General features: G+C 43.7%; 1 protein-coding gene across 18 annotated transcripts in view; it reads left to right on the forward strand.

Moving 5' to 3' along the window:
• The window catches only part of ABI3BP (ABI family member 3 binding protein), a 1,784,442-nt gene that overhangs the window by 1,439,625 nt on the left and 330,082 nt on the right, over nt 1-14,735 (forward strand). The gene's annotated exons all lie outside the window — the stretch shown is intronic.

The raw sequence follows: 14,735 nt of genomic DNA on the forward strand, positions 1-14,735 counted from the left end.
ACACTGAATGTACAGCAGCATATTCCATAACAAGAGGGTAAAAAAACAGTTTTAATGGGTTTTAGATCATTTTGTCTACGTTAATGTGACTAAAAAATCATAATTCATTTTCTTTCGATAGTATTGAGATCACATAGCTGGAAATGATCATTCACATTTATCAATTGCAACACAGCACATACTGTGTATTTGATAAAATGTTCATGCAATAATGCCTATGTAGGTAGCAGTGTGTGGAGTTTAAAAACTTGCTTACAAGAGCACGTTCGTGCTATTAAAAACAAGGACAAAAAATATCCGGTTTCTGTCCATATACAGTCAGAACATCCAGAAAACGCAAACATCACATTCCATGCTATTGATCACATATCTGTCAATGAAAAGGGAGGAGACAGAACTAATCAATTAAGACAGGTCGAGGCACGTTGGATTTGCTGTTTGCGAACTGTATTATTTGGTTTAAAGATCAATAATGAGATGCATCATTTTCTCTGTAATAATGCACATTTAAAGATAGTGAAGCAATTGGAAAATAAATGTTCCCTTTCTGGTATTGTTAATGTGTCAAACAAGATCAGTATATGCCACATTTAATGTTTGTTTCTATATTTTTATGTATAGTGACAACTGAAGAGTTCTTTATATACATCGCCCTTTTTATTCTGTATACTACAAAGCACAATTGGGTATAACATCTCAGCATTACTATATAACCCGTAAAAAGATGGCCAACCTTGTTTTATGTGTTATGATGACTGTTATATAATTATTTTTATTCTTTTCTCTGCATGCAATAAATTTGCATCATGATTGATATATTGTTATGGGTAGATCAACTCACTCATTATACTTTTCATTTTTTTACAATTTTTATAATGAAAATATTTTTTGAATTTAAAATAATCTTTGAGATCAAATTTATCATCCTCAAATATTCAATTGTACCGTTAAACATTAGCACACATGCATATATTAACAATTGGCACTAAATAAAGCTGACAGCTCCAGGCAGACATTCGCGTTTTTTGGAATACATTCCAAACAAACATTTGCGCTTATTGCAACCCATTCCAAAATGTCCGACGTTTTCTTTGTACTAAACCCTGGAATAAATACCCGTCATTGATGTCGACTAGTGTGTAAACAGACACAGGTGAAGGATATTGCAATTTAGGGTATAGTCAAGTCAAGTCAATAAATTTATATAGCGCGCTACATACCCAGAGGGTCTCAAGGTGCTTGAAGAAGGGTGGGGAATTACTTGTCAAATATCCACGTTTTAAGTTGCTTTCTGAATGCTAGGTGGTTCTGAGTAAGGCGAAGGTGAGTGGGAAGTGAGTTCCAGGTTTTAGCTGCTAGGTAGGAGAAGGATCTACCTCCCATGGTGGTTTTGTTGATGCGAGGTACAGTGGCAAGGGCTTGGTTGGAGGATCGTAGCTGGCGGGAGGGGGTGTAGAAGGACAGTCGTGTGTTGAGGCATTCGGGTCCGATTTCGTAGAGTGCTTTGTGTGCGTGGGTTAGGAGCCGGAAAGTAATCCTCTTATTTACGGGGAGCCAGTGGAGGTTTTTCAGGTGACCAGAGATGTGTTCTTTACGCGGGATGTCTAATATGAGCCTGGCTGAAGCGTTCTGGATGCGTTGGAGTTTTTTCTGGAGTTTTGCGGTGGTACCGGCGTAGAGGGTGTTTCCGTAGTCCAGTCGGCTAGTGACCAGAGCGTGGGTGACCGTTTTTCTAGATTCGGTGGGGATCCAACGAAATGTTTTTTTGAGCATGCGAAGAATGTTGAAGCAAGATGAAGAAACGGCGTTGACTTGTCTGTTCATCGAGAGTGAGGAATCCAGGATGACGCCTAGGTTCCGTGCGTGGAAAACACAGCCCAAAAGCGACTATTTCTGTTTGCTGCTCTTACGATTTCAGATACCACGCCGAATGCTGCAAAAATAGAGTAAGTCGACCCGATTAGAGCTGTACTTAAATGGGCTATATTTGTAGAGTAATTCATCTTACTTTTTCCGTGTCGTACCTAGCTGCCACATATTGCGTAGCCCATTTTTTTTACCTTTTTATCCTTTAAGGTTGTATATATTTAAAGGATAAACACTTTGTTTCTAGTCTGCCTACACCTAAAAGCTTTGGCATATACAATGCTTGATCATATTTTTATAGCCGTGATCTTGCTTACATAGCCATATTTGCGGTCATGGCGACCATCTTATAGTGATGCTCGTCGAGGCCGTGCACTTCACTGTCAAATAAGCACAATCAAATAAGCACTGTCATCTGTGTGACTTGCTTAAAATTATAATGATTCGTTTTTTATATGTTGAAAATATGAAAACCTAATGAAAGAGACATGAATATCTATTTCATTTGGTTACAGACCAGGGGCAACTGTTCCACCTTGGGAGAAATTTGATTATATTTACAAAGGGCCCAGTAAAAAGAAAACACTTTCAGCCATATTCATGAACTTGAATTGCGCTCGCAAATGGCCAGATTCTGAGAATCTGGCCGTTTGCGAGTGCGATTTTTGCATTTGGGATTCATCATCCCAAATGCAAAAATCGCTATTTGCGAACTCGCATATTTGCGAGGAATTGGATTTTAGGAATCTCTAATAGAGATTCCTTAAATGCAATTCATCACCCTATTAGAAATTGCAAATTCGCAATATTTGGTCGCAATTTACCACGAAATCTGACTTCGTGGTAAATTGCGATAAACGTTTAAAAAGCACTTTTGTGCATTTTTTACTTTTGCATGTTGCACACACACATGTCCTCTGGACATGTGTGTGCGCACCACCTGTTCAAATGTACATTTCAGGGGTGCTACAGGGTGTCCTTTGGACACTCCTGGCACCCTTCAAATCGTAATCTTATTTGCGATTAGCAAATTGCTAATCGCAAATAAGGAATACTCCCCATTCATTCGTATGGGCCTTTTGGCCCATAGGAATGAATGGGGAGTTTTTCCTTATTTGCGATTAGCAATTTGCTAATCGCAAATAAGGAATCAGTAGGAATCGCAATAATTTTTGCTAATCCTACATGAATCCCGTTTTGCGAGTCCTTAATAGCGAATCGCTATAATTCGCTATTAGGGCCTCGCAAAACGGGAGATTGATGAATATGGCTGTTTGACTTTTAAAAAATTGAACGATATAAAATATTTTTTTATATATTTTAGCACAAATTTTAGCTGTGTTTACTACATTTGATTAAATACTCTTGCAATAGAAGCCGGTAACTACAACCCAGTGAACATTTTCTTTCCAGATCTTACTTTCAATAAGAATATTTCATCTCACCATTGAAGTTCTCAATGCTGTGATGCTCTAGTTTTGGTTTTTTATTCAAGAATAGACATAAGTAATGAAAGGTATGCATAATACATTTTTGATTTTTGATTTGAAGATATGCTTGATGACAATGTTCAATTTAGGGAAAAGGGCAACTTCTAAATGTGAATGATAATTTCCAGCTATGTGATCTCAATACTATTGAAACAAAATGAATTATTATTTTTAAGTTACATTAACGTAGACAAGATGATCTAAAACCCCGTAAAACTGTTTTTGTTACCCTCTTGCTATGGAATATGCTGCTGTACATTAAGTGTAGACTTTTGTTGTACAGGTATCATGGAAATGGGTCTCCTTGTATTTTTCTCGATGCACATGTCACTATTATAGTAAAAAGATGAAAAGTTTGAATCATGCACACATATTCTTGTTAAAAATAGAACAATCCCCTTGTATATTTGAAAAGTGTTTTTAATGATCAAGAGAGTAAAGTTTTAAATGTTGCATAACAATTTAAAATTGTTAGAATATTGGTTAACATAAAAAAAACACTTTTTTCTTTTCCTTAGGCACATTTTTATAGTCTTGAAGAAGTCTCATGGAGACGAAACACGTCGCGTCGGCAATGATGGCTATGATTTTGCATAGTATTTTAAATGAATGATCGGCAATCAAAACATTATATAAACAAGAAAACAATTATCTTCATAAAAAAAATGTGGAGCTTTGCATATTTTCTTTGGAGGATTGTCTATTGGTTCTTGAATAACTTTGGGTTTGGGATTATTAATCCTGTGATACACATTATATAATATATGGGTATGTGCTGAGCAGATCTGAATCTTGTGTTTTTGGCCATCCAAAAGTCGGGGGAACTAGGGAGGTCAGGTTCCCATCTCTTCCACTACCAATTGCTCAACCCTACATAAATATATCAGTACCAGTGCAATATTTTAGTGCCCTGGCCTTTTTTTCTTGTGTGTTGTATGCCTACTTAACTTATTGGGAATCAATTAGTAGATCTGACTTGGCCCAGGTTTTGAGTGGTACCAAGTGAAGTTGTGATGCATTGAGCCCTTAGTATATTGTCAAAGAGTATATTTGAAATCTCTGAAGACCTGCACCGACACAATTCTTCTGCCATGACTTTATGAATAATATATTTTTCCTGTGTTGTATCTCCTTGATTTATTCAAAAGATAATTTTCATAATATCAAAGTTCCTTCCTTTACTAACTCATTTACCTTTTATCATGCAATTAGGCCACAAGTTGGCAAAGGCATTTTGTTACTCGATTTTATCTTATTAATAAACATTGGTTGTTTTTGTGGTGAAAATGACAGGTTTGAACCTCACTCCACTCCTCTCATATTGTCCAAAATTGAAGCTCGTTAGAGAGTACAATGAGATGTGGGCAAAAGAGCACCTCTCTGGCCACATGGAAGGCACTGTCTTTAATTTGACAAGCAATGGTAAAGCAGCGTAGGAATTACTTAAAGATACTGCCTGTCTGAGACACAAACTCTGCAATTGTAGATACCCGGATCTTTCTGTTTTTTATATACATTTTCTCCAAATAACACCATTATTTTTAGAAAGAAAGCTACAGTTAAATTTCAAAAAACCATTATTCACACTAGAAATTACAGAGCTTTTGCTTTGAAGTAGTTGTATTCATGCTGTTTTTTGTGATGGCTACGTGTTTCAAGTCCCTCTGTTCTGTGCATTACAGTGCACCTGCTCTTGCATCCTCTGTCATGGCTAGATTAGGGCAGCCCTGAGGACACTGCCTTGCCTTATTCTGAATACTCCGACCCCTGAGCTTTGCTAGTGTCCTGCAAAAACAAAGGGCTGTACTATCAAGAAAGGGCGATACATTATCGCTGCTTTTATCGGCAGGAAACTGCCGCTAAAGCTGCGATAATGGGCTTGATAATATGCCCTTGTGAATTCCCATAGAAGCCCAGGTTCTGGTGTTAACCTGGGCTTTTGTTCCATCTAGGCAGTTATTTGTTACAAACTGCTTTTGCCCTTTTAATTTTGGAGGAGTGAGGAGAAACCCTAATAAAATGTCATTTTGCTCCCTCACCCAATTTTATTACACACTCATTCACACTTTTCACTTGCACTGTAAATCAGTCACCCTTTTTTCCCCACTCAAGTGTACTGACCATTAGTACTTAAACCATCCAGACGTTCTACTTGGTTGATGGAGGATGTTCCACCTTGTCCTCATACATCACCGGTAGTCCGTTACTCATGTGGTCAATAAGGATTCCCAAATGATGAAGGGCGGATCCGTGTGGTGACTGATGGGTATCCTTCTCTGATTTTCGTTAGGTTAGGATCACTCTTTTTAGATTAGATATCTTAGTACACAGTCTGGTTTCGCATCACCTGAGGCACTATTTTTCTAGACCCATTGATACTCTTGTGTTAGGTACTTCTGTTAGGGAACATGTCTTTGCTCGGTCTTTAAATTCCCTTGGGCCCCCATCCACTGTAGTGTTATTATTGTTTGTGGAAGTACCATAGGCATCAGGTCTAGTGAAAGATACACCACACCCCCTCACCCCCACCCCATGGAGGCCCAGCGGTGCCATCCCTCCAGCAGCCAGCCCCCTGACACAGGCGGGCCCTGCCCTCCACGCGGAAAAGCCAACTCAGGTCGGGAGGCCCTCCCATGACCAGGACGGCAGCCAGGGAAAGAGGTAGCTATCGCCATAACAAGTCAGCGAGGAGGTCCGGGGAACGAGCACCGCTAGACTCCCACGCTCAGCCCCCCTCACTAGCCGTACTCCTCACCTTGGGGCCCCAACTCGGCCCCCTTGCAGTTCTCAGCAGCACTCGCCGAGGACAGGATAACAGGCTGGCAGCGCCAGGCCCGGCTCGTGCCATGTCTTGGAGAACCTCGATGTCAGAGCACCGCCAGCGATCGGCTCCCCACTCCGCAGCTCCACTTGTGGTATTCTGAGTTGATTAGCAGTCCCACTGCTGCCCGATGTGCTGCACTGAGGCAGGATTAATGGCGTGGACGCAGGAACTCACTCAAGCCGCGTCCGCCATGTTGGCTGACCAAACCACGCCCCCCCTTTAACACTACATTTAAAGACCGGTATTCTACCCTTCCCGTCGTCGTTCACAGCCGTCTGCTGGATTTAATTTTGAGATACAGGTTTTCACTTCTAATTCTACAGACATTTGGAAAATGCTTCGGCATTATATGACTATAGTCATATTAGGGACATTTAGACAGTAAGTGTGCAAACTGAATTAGAGGCACAAGGGGTTTAACCGTCATTGACGGATGTATGACGTTACAACGCATACTTTTACCATGCATGCCTTTACAACGCGGTTTTTACAACGCATGCCTTTACAACGCATAGCGCTTTGGGGTGCTGGATAGTGAAAAGTTTAATTTACTAATCCAACTCCAGTCCCCGTGGACACTAGGGAAGGTGTTGGATAGTAAATTAAACATATTCCCTATCCTAGAGCGCCCCCCAGCGCAATGCGTTGTAATGGTTTGCATTGTAATGACTGCGTTGTAATGGTAGTGCGTTGTAAAAGTTTCGTTGTAAAGGTTGTATACCGTCATGGACTATTTCTTGGCACATAGGTGTGTGTGCACAATTGATCATTTTTAAATGAAAAAAACAATGTTATCAAATACATTTGGATGTTTTTAAGTGTATTTGGTTGAATGGATGCGGTGCAACGCATTCTGGTTCAATATATCTGGTGCCAGCAATGCTTAGATACAAGGATCATTATTTTGTTGTGATATTGGCTCTGGCACCCAAAGGGAAAAATTGTCTTCTCTTTGCTAGTAAAGTTCTTAGCAAAATTAGTTCAAGGGCTCTCATTAAACAATCTGACCTAATTGTTTGATGGATGCTAAAACGTATTGTTTGACTGCAGTTGAGCAGCCTTCATAAATCGTCCTGATAAGTAATCATCTGGTCCATGAAACATTTAGCATTTGCTGAAACACTTGTGTAATCAAAACAATTGTATCAAGGCAGGTGGTTGAAAATGTAGAAAGTCTAAAAACATGGACAATAACAGACACTCAGAGGTCACATCGTCAGCAACTTGTCAGAGAGAATGGCAAATACATACCTGAGGGCATAAGTCGAGCAGTTAACATCCTCTCATGTGGGTGCTCATTTCCAACATGTCTGCTCCCACACCCTCATTCCAGTGAGCCAAACTGTTCACATTAAAAAAATGTTTTGCTGTATAGTCATTGTGGAAGATAACGCTTACTCATTCAGTGTACTAGGTATGATGGTCTTCCCTTGATCAAAAGACACAATTGATTGATGGAATGCAGAGCAAAACAAAACATGTCCCCCAGTCAAGAGATCTGGGTTAAATCCATCATTCTTTTGCTCACCATGTCACCCCAGTTTAGACCTGGCCCTATGCAAATCAGTCTAGACCCTGTGTCTCATGGGAACATTCCATCCCGAACTGCCCAGACGTGGTTTCCGTGCTCTTCATGCCACTGGAGTCAAGCTATCCGGGCTGATGAGGGCTGAAAACCCAAAACTGGTCCTAGGATGCTTGTTTTCAGTCCAGGGAGGACCTAGCCTGGCAGTTCGGGCTGGACTGTTCCCATTGGGCGCAGGGTCAAGACTGATTTGCAAATAACTGGGTCCAAACTGGAATGGCAAGGTGATCAAAAAAACGATGGATTTAGGCCCAGATCTCTATACTGGAGTGAATGTATAACATTGTTCTGCTTTCTGTCCATCTATTGTTCTTTTTGCATTGGTCTTCTCTTGATCGCCTTTTAGTATAATATTGTAGACCCACACGCATTGCTTTCTACATATGTGTCCTTATTGCCTTTAACCACTCTAGGGCAGCTGCTTTTAGCTCCTGTTGCTCCTTGCCGAATGTTCATGCAAGCAGCACATCACATTATCATTTATTTAATTTTTAATTTAGAAATTCAGCTCCAAATGGAGGTTTATCAAATATTAAACTGTTAAACTGTGTTAAGCTCCGTGAAGCAGTATAGGATCTTTTAATGGCTAATAGCTGCACCGAAACTGTCCAGCCAGGCTCCAGGTGATGCTCTTGAAAGGATGACATCTGAACAGCAAAGAGCAATGTCTGTGCAACCCAGCTTAATGGAGGCTTGCAATTTCCTATAGAATTAAATTAAAGGAAGGGTCTGTCTTCTGTAAACAAGATACTGGATCGCTAAATAATTTGAAACCACTCCGCATACGATTTGACTGAAGTCCAATAAATGATTACATTCTATTTTGTATTGCCAAATGAAGACTATCAAAGGAATGTAAGGTATATTTAATTAAATTTAATTTAATTTAATTTAATAGGTCTAGATAGCTATTGAACTTGGAGTGTGCTGATTAATTCCTTCATGCCACCAGTTCATGGTTAAAATCAAAGGTATAAAGTTAAACACAGTTTTCTTGTGTGTGACTGTATGTACTAATGATGCGCAGGAAAACCAATGATTCATCGCACTTTTCAATTTGTATAGTCAATGTTAACATGGCAGCTTCGGAGACTAGCCCAATGCTCACGTTTAGTGCGAATGAAGTGAGAATTCAAAATTTGCAAACATTCGTGACAAGAATTTTCAATTCTATTAAGGACTAGGAGGCGAGGATTATGCTTTCTCATTTCTTTAATGAAATGCTCAGCAGCCAATAAAAAACAAAACTACATTTCCCATGAACACCAGGGAATGACCATAGAGATGATGCTATAAAAGGTCCAAACATTAGTCTTTCTTCCTCTTTCTTTGTGGAAACAGGTCAACATCGAAAAACAATCCCAAGTAAAGCAGCAACAACAGTTCCAAGCACGCTGCCGAAATCCAAAGGAACTTGTAACAGAGGAAGGAGGAATCTCGGGTCCGAGAAGCAGGAAACTCAGGAGGCTCCCGAAGAGGATCAAGAAGATTATTTCTGGTCTGAACCTGAAAAAGATACAGAGCCGTAACATCCAAATAATGGAGAGAAACCAAAGCAAGGGGGTGGGAAAAAACAAGGAGGGATAAAACTGCAAAGGTATGCAAATATTACATAGTACAGCAATGTAACAGAGTCATAACAATGGGTGGGATAATCCTCGCCTCCTAGTCCTTAATAGAATTGAAAATTCTTGTCACGAATGTTTGCAAATTTTGAATTCTATGTCAGGACAGGAGGCTCCGATTATGCTTGTTCAAAGCTGGTCCACCACAACAGAAGCAACACTAACAATAGGTTTATAATAAAACTTTTTGAAAACAGTGTCTGAAGACCAATCTGCAGCTTTCATAATATCAAATAGAGTAACACCCATGGAAAAAGCCTTAGAGGCCATTGCCCCTCTCGCAGAATGTGCCCCGAACACAGAAACATCAATGCCTACCTCAGACATGAGCCAGCGCACCCAGCGAGCCAGAGTGGCGGTGTAACAGGGCGAAAAGGCTTCTGCAAGGCAATCAACAATTGACCCTGCATGTCCGTACGCAAAGAAGCGGTACTCACCTCATAATCCTTCAAACACTGGACAACACAAAGATTGGGATGATCAGGAAAAGAAGGATACGTAATGGAGGAAGTATTAGACTTAGTCCTCCTAGAGAGAGTGAACGTAACACCCTCGGGTGTGAAACTGCGACCCGCAAGGTCTAAGGCGCGGATATCAGAAACGCGCTTGCAAGACACTAGACACAGTAACATGGCCAATTTCGCAGACAACTGTTTACGAGACAGTAAAAGATTCGAAGACCAGGCTTCCAAAAACCTCAGGACAACAGAAACATCCCATAAATTAACATATTTAGGAGTAGGAGGTTTCGCAAGACGAATCCCTTTAAGTAGTTTGGAAAGTAAATGATGTTCACCAACAGGCTTACCATCAATGTGGACATGACCAGCAGAAATAGCAGAACGAAAACTATTCACAGTTTGATATGCTAGACCTGAAGTGGCCAAAGAGGTCAAAAAATTAATAATCATACTGACATCCACTGAAACGGGATCAACCTCCCGTTGAACACACCAATCACACCAGCGCTTCCAGGCCCCTCGATATCGCTTGTGAGTATTGGGAGACCAGGCGTTACTAATGAATTTGGCAGCGTCGCCAGAAACGCCCGGGACCGACCAACGATCCCCGAGATTCGCCATGCCAGCAACTGGAGAGAGCCGGACAGAATGAGGGGATGCGGCTCCCCGAGAGGATCCCGCAACAGCCACTTCAGGGGAAGAAGGAGAGGAGGCGCGCAACACATCTCCAGGAGAACTGGGAACCACGCCTGAGCCCTCCACAGAGGAGCAATCCGAATCAACTCTGACCGAAACCGTTTGGTATAGGCCAACACCCTGGGAAGCATCAGGAATGGGGGAAACGCATAACAGAGAGTCAAGGGCCACTGTTGCAGGAAAGCATCCGTGGCCAGAGCCTGGGGATCCGGTCTTCAACTGTAAAACCGGGGAAGTTGCGCGTTGAGGCGAGAGGCAAACAGATCCAAGTGACACTGGCCCCACTGCCGAAGAATGGCACGGAAGACTCGAGGATGAAGCCTCCAGTCGCTGAAATCCCGAAGATGTCTGGAGTGCCAGTCCGCAATCTGATTGTTGCAACCCGGAAGATACTCTGCAATAACCGTGATCTTCCGTTGGAGGCAAAAATGCCAGAAATCCTTGGCTATCTCCGCCAACACTTTGGACCGAGTCCCGCCCAGCTTGTTGACATAGCGGACCGCAGACACATTGTCCATTCGAAGAAGAATGCAACAATTCGTCTGAAGGGGAGAGAAACACCTGATCGCAAAGGAACCCGCAAGGAGTTCCAGACAATTTATGTGGAGAGACAACTCCTGGGGTGACCAACGTCCCCCCGTCGAGACAGATCCGCAACGGGCTCCCCAACCCCATTGACTGGCGTCGGATTCGATCACCAGTTCCGGGGATGAACCGAACAGGGCTCGACCGTTCCAGGCCTCCATGTGATCCAGCCACCATTGCATCTCCCCCCGCACCTCCTCCGAAAGAGGAATCTGATCCGACTAGCGGAGACCTTTGCGGAGATGCTGAATCTTCAGGCGTTGCATCGCTCTGTAGTGTAGAGGACCCGGAAAAATCGCCTGAATGGAGGACGCCAGAAGGCCTACCACACGAGCTAATGACCTCAACGACACAGTCTGTTTGGAAATAACAGACGTCAATTCCCTCTTGATGTAGCGAAGCTTCTGATTTGGTAAGAGAAGTTGGCAAGTCACAGAGTCTATCCGAAAGCCCAGAAAATCTATAGATTGAGAGGGGGTCAAAACCAACTTCTGAACATTGACCAGAAAACCTAGCGACTGTAAGAGCTCGATGGACCACTCCAGATGCTGCAGAAGCCTGAGTGGGCAATCCGCCATAAGGAGAATGTCGTCCAGATATATGATCAGTCTGACTCCCCGGGAACGTAGATGTTCCACAACTGGCCTCAGCAATTTCGTGAAGCACCATGGTGCTGACGAAAGGCCGAATGGGAGAACCTGATACTCGTACCAACGCCCCAGCCATTGAAACTGGAGGAATCGACGATGAGGCTCGTAAATCGGGATTGATAGGTACGCATCCTTCAGGTCCAGACGGACCATCCAGTCCCCTTCCCGAAGGAGATCCCGTAAGAGATGGATGCCTTCCATCTTGAAGTGCCTGTACACTACCCCGCTGTTGAAGTCTTTCAGGTTGAGAACCAGGCGAGACCCGCCTCCCTTCTTCTCGACCAGAAAGACTGAACTGACAAAACCCTTTGGATGGCGTTCGATTGGAACAATCGCTCCTTTTTTGAGGAGAACCTCGATTTCCTCTGAGAGACAAACTTGAGCGGGACGGGAAAAAAGAATAGGAGGGGGAAGACGGGTCTGATGCACTGGGTGATAGAACTCTATTTTGAAACCCTGTACGGTTTCTAGCACCCAGGCATCTGTGGAGATCAAGCGCCAGTTGTGTAGGAAAAACTGCACTCTGCCCCCCAGCATTACATCGCATGCTTGAATTAGGCTCACCTGTAGTGCCGGCATCTTGGTTATGGCCTTGTTGTCCGCCAGATCGGCCCTTTCCGTACTGGCCCTTTCCTTTTCGTGACGGATAGAAATTGGCACGAGTGGAGTATCCTGACTCATAGTGGCCCCCACGCTGCTGCGAGGCTCCTCTCTGGGACTGCTGCTGCGACCCACGGCCGAACGATCGTCCCCGTCGTCGTCCGGCCTTGGTAAAAACCGGACGCATGGCCCGGCGTAAGGAGGCTTGGGCTTTATCAATGCCGCTGAAGGCGGACACAAATTTCGTTAGTTCCTTCAGGAACGGCTGACCAAGCAAAAGGCCCTGTGCCTCAGGACCCGCCTCCGAAGTCGCCAACTCCGCCAACTTTGGATCCAACTTGAGTAGAATTGACCTACGCCGTTCCGCAGAAACTGCGCAGTTAACATTCCCAGCTGACAGACTGCCCTCTGCGCCCACTCAATGAGTTCATCCGGGTCCACGAGGGCCGAGGCTTCCTTCGCCTTGAAACCCAAATTCAGAATCTTGGACAGGGGACCAAGTAAGTCTAGCAACTTATCCTGGACTGACCGCCAGGAACGGTCCAGACCCTTTTTTGGGTCCTTCGCATACTTCTTGAGATAAGTGACCATCATCGGATCCACCTCAGGGGTCTCGGCCAGGTGGTCCGCAAGGTCAGGCCTAGGGCATTCGGAACAGAGCCTGGCCCGAACCGACGCCTCAAAAGGCTGACGAATATGAGCCTCCAAATAAGCGGCCACTGCCGGAGCAGACAACCACGACGAGGAGTTCGGATGAACAATGTCCTCAGGCTCAAAATTCAAAACGGTGGGACGCTCAGGTGCGTCGACAAAATGCTCCTTGCGGAGTCGCTTCTTGGGAGGAGAGTCCGTACCAGAAGAGGCTTGAGCATGTTCGGAGTCCTCAGGAAAACGAGAAACGGAAGACTTGGACGCCTCCGTACTCAACGTCTTTGCCAGTCTTTGAAAGTCCGACTTGTGAGGATTATGCGGAGATTTCGCGGTCTTCTGTGAAGGAGGCAACCAACCCTGTTGCACCGCATACTGGTTCAGGTGGCGCTTCAGGGGATTGATAGCCCGAACAAGAGCTTTGTTGATAGACAACTGCACACCCTTATCTAACTCCTCCACCAGATCATATTCAAGAGTGTCCTCTTCTTCCTCATGATAGAAGCAGTCATCGTCATCCTCATAATAATCTGCCATTGCACAGGGGCGCAAAGATTCAGAGCCCACAAGATGACTGAAACAATATGGAGTATCAAAGATACAAATAAGGGGGAGTGAACACCCCAAGCAGGCTAACTTGAGGTAAAACTCAAGAAAAAACAAGTACACATGGAGGGAGACAAGCCTGCCACAAAATACCACTCTAGGCAGAGCCTATGCACAAGGTAACAACCAAAACACTTTCCTGTGCTCTGGCGTCGAACAGGGTCGAAAGTTCAGAGCTGTGGGCGTGAGCGCTGTCAAAGAGGTCCTTCACTCAACCAGCGTGAGGAAAAAGAGCCTCAAACCGGAAATAATGCAGTACGCATGCGCGACACTGTCGCTACTGAACACCGGCTCGAGAGCGCTCGCGCTCCCCGTGTGAGCTGGCGACCCCTGCTCCCGCTCCACAAACAGCAACCGGGCACAAACGGCCAGGTGCAGGGAGGTGAACCCACGCTCCCAACAAACACGTCGCCAACGGACGAAACAAACACCGGTAAACACCGCAGGAGGAACCGGGACCAGAACCATACAAAAGCACTGCGCACTAAAAGCAAAGCCACAAGACAAGGCAAGTGTATGAATATCAATATCAAGCAATAGCAATAACAGCAATTGAAGCAGAATAAAGTTAAAGAGACTTAACTGGCTGCGGAGCAGCAAAGAAAGAGGAAGAAAGACTAATGTTTGGACCTTTTATAGCATCATCTCTATGTTCATTCCCTGGTGTTCATGGGAAATGTAGTTTTGTTTTTTATTGGCTGCTGAGCATTTCATTAAAGAAATGAGAAAGCATAATCGGAGCCTCCTGCCCTGACATAGAATTGTGCTTGTGTTTCCCAGTACAATCACTCACCCGAATACAGAAATCCGCACTGCTTTAAAAACAAGTCGACGAAGCGCAATTAGCCATTTGGAGGACACACGTTAGAAAGCATTTCTTGTAAGTTACATATAGCTTCTGCTTGATATATCTCTGACGGCAAGGTAAATCATTCTAGGAAAATTCGCCTAAGAAATCCACAGTAGTTGTTTCAGAAAATGTTGCAGCCGACTGTGTAATGATTTAGAAACTACTGCAAAATCTAAATGAATACAGTGCAATGTAATGTAGCATCTTTGGAGTTTTCCCTCATAGAGATGCATGAATGTTCACCATGAA

This window comes from Lissotriton vulgaris, chromosome 8 (assembly GCF_964263255.1).
Source record: "Lissotriton vulgaris chromosome 8, aLisVul1.2, whole genome shotgun sequence".
NCBI classification, from domain to species: Eukaryota; Metazoa; Chordata; class Amphibia; order Caudata; family Salamandridae; genus Lissotriton; species Lissotriton vulgaris.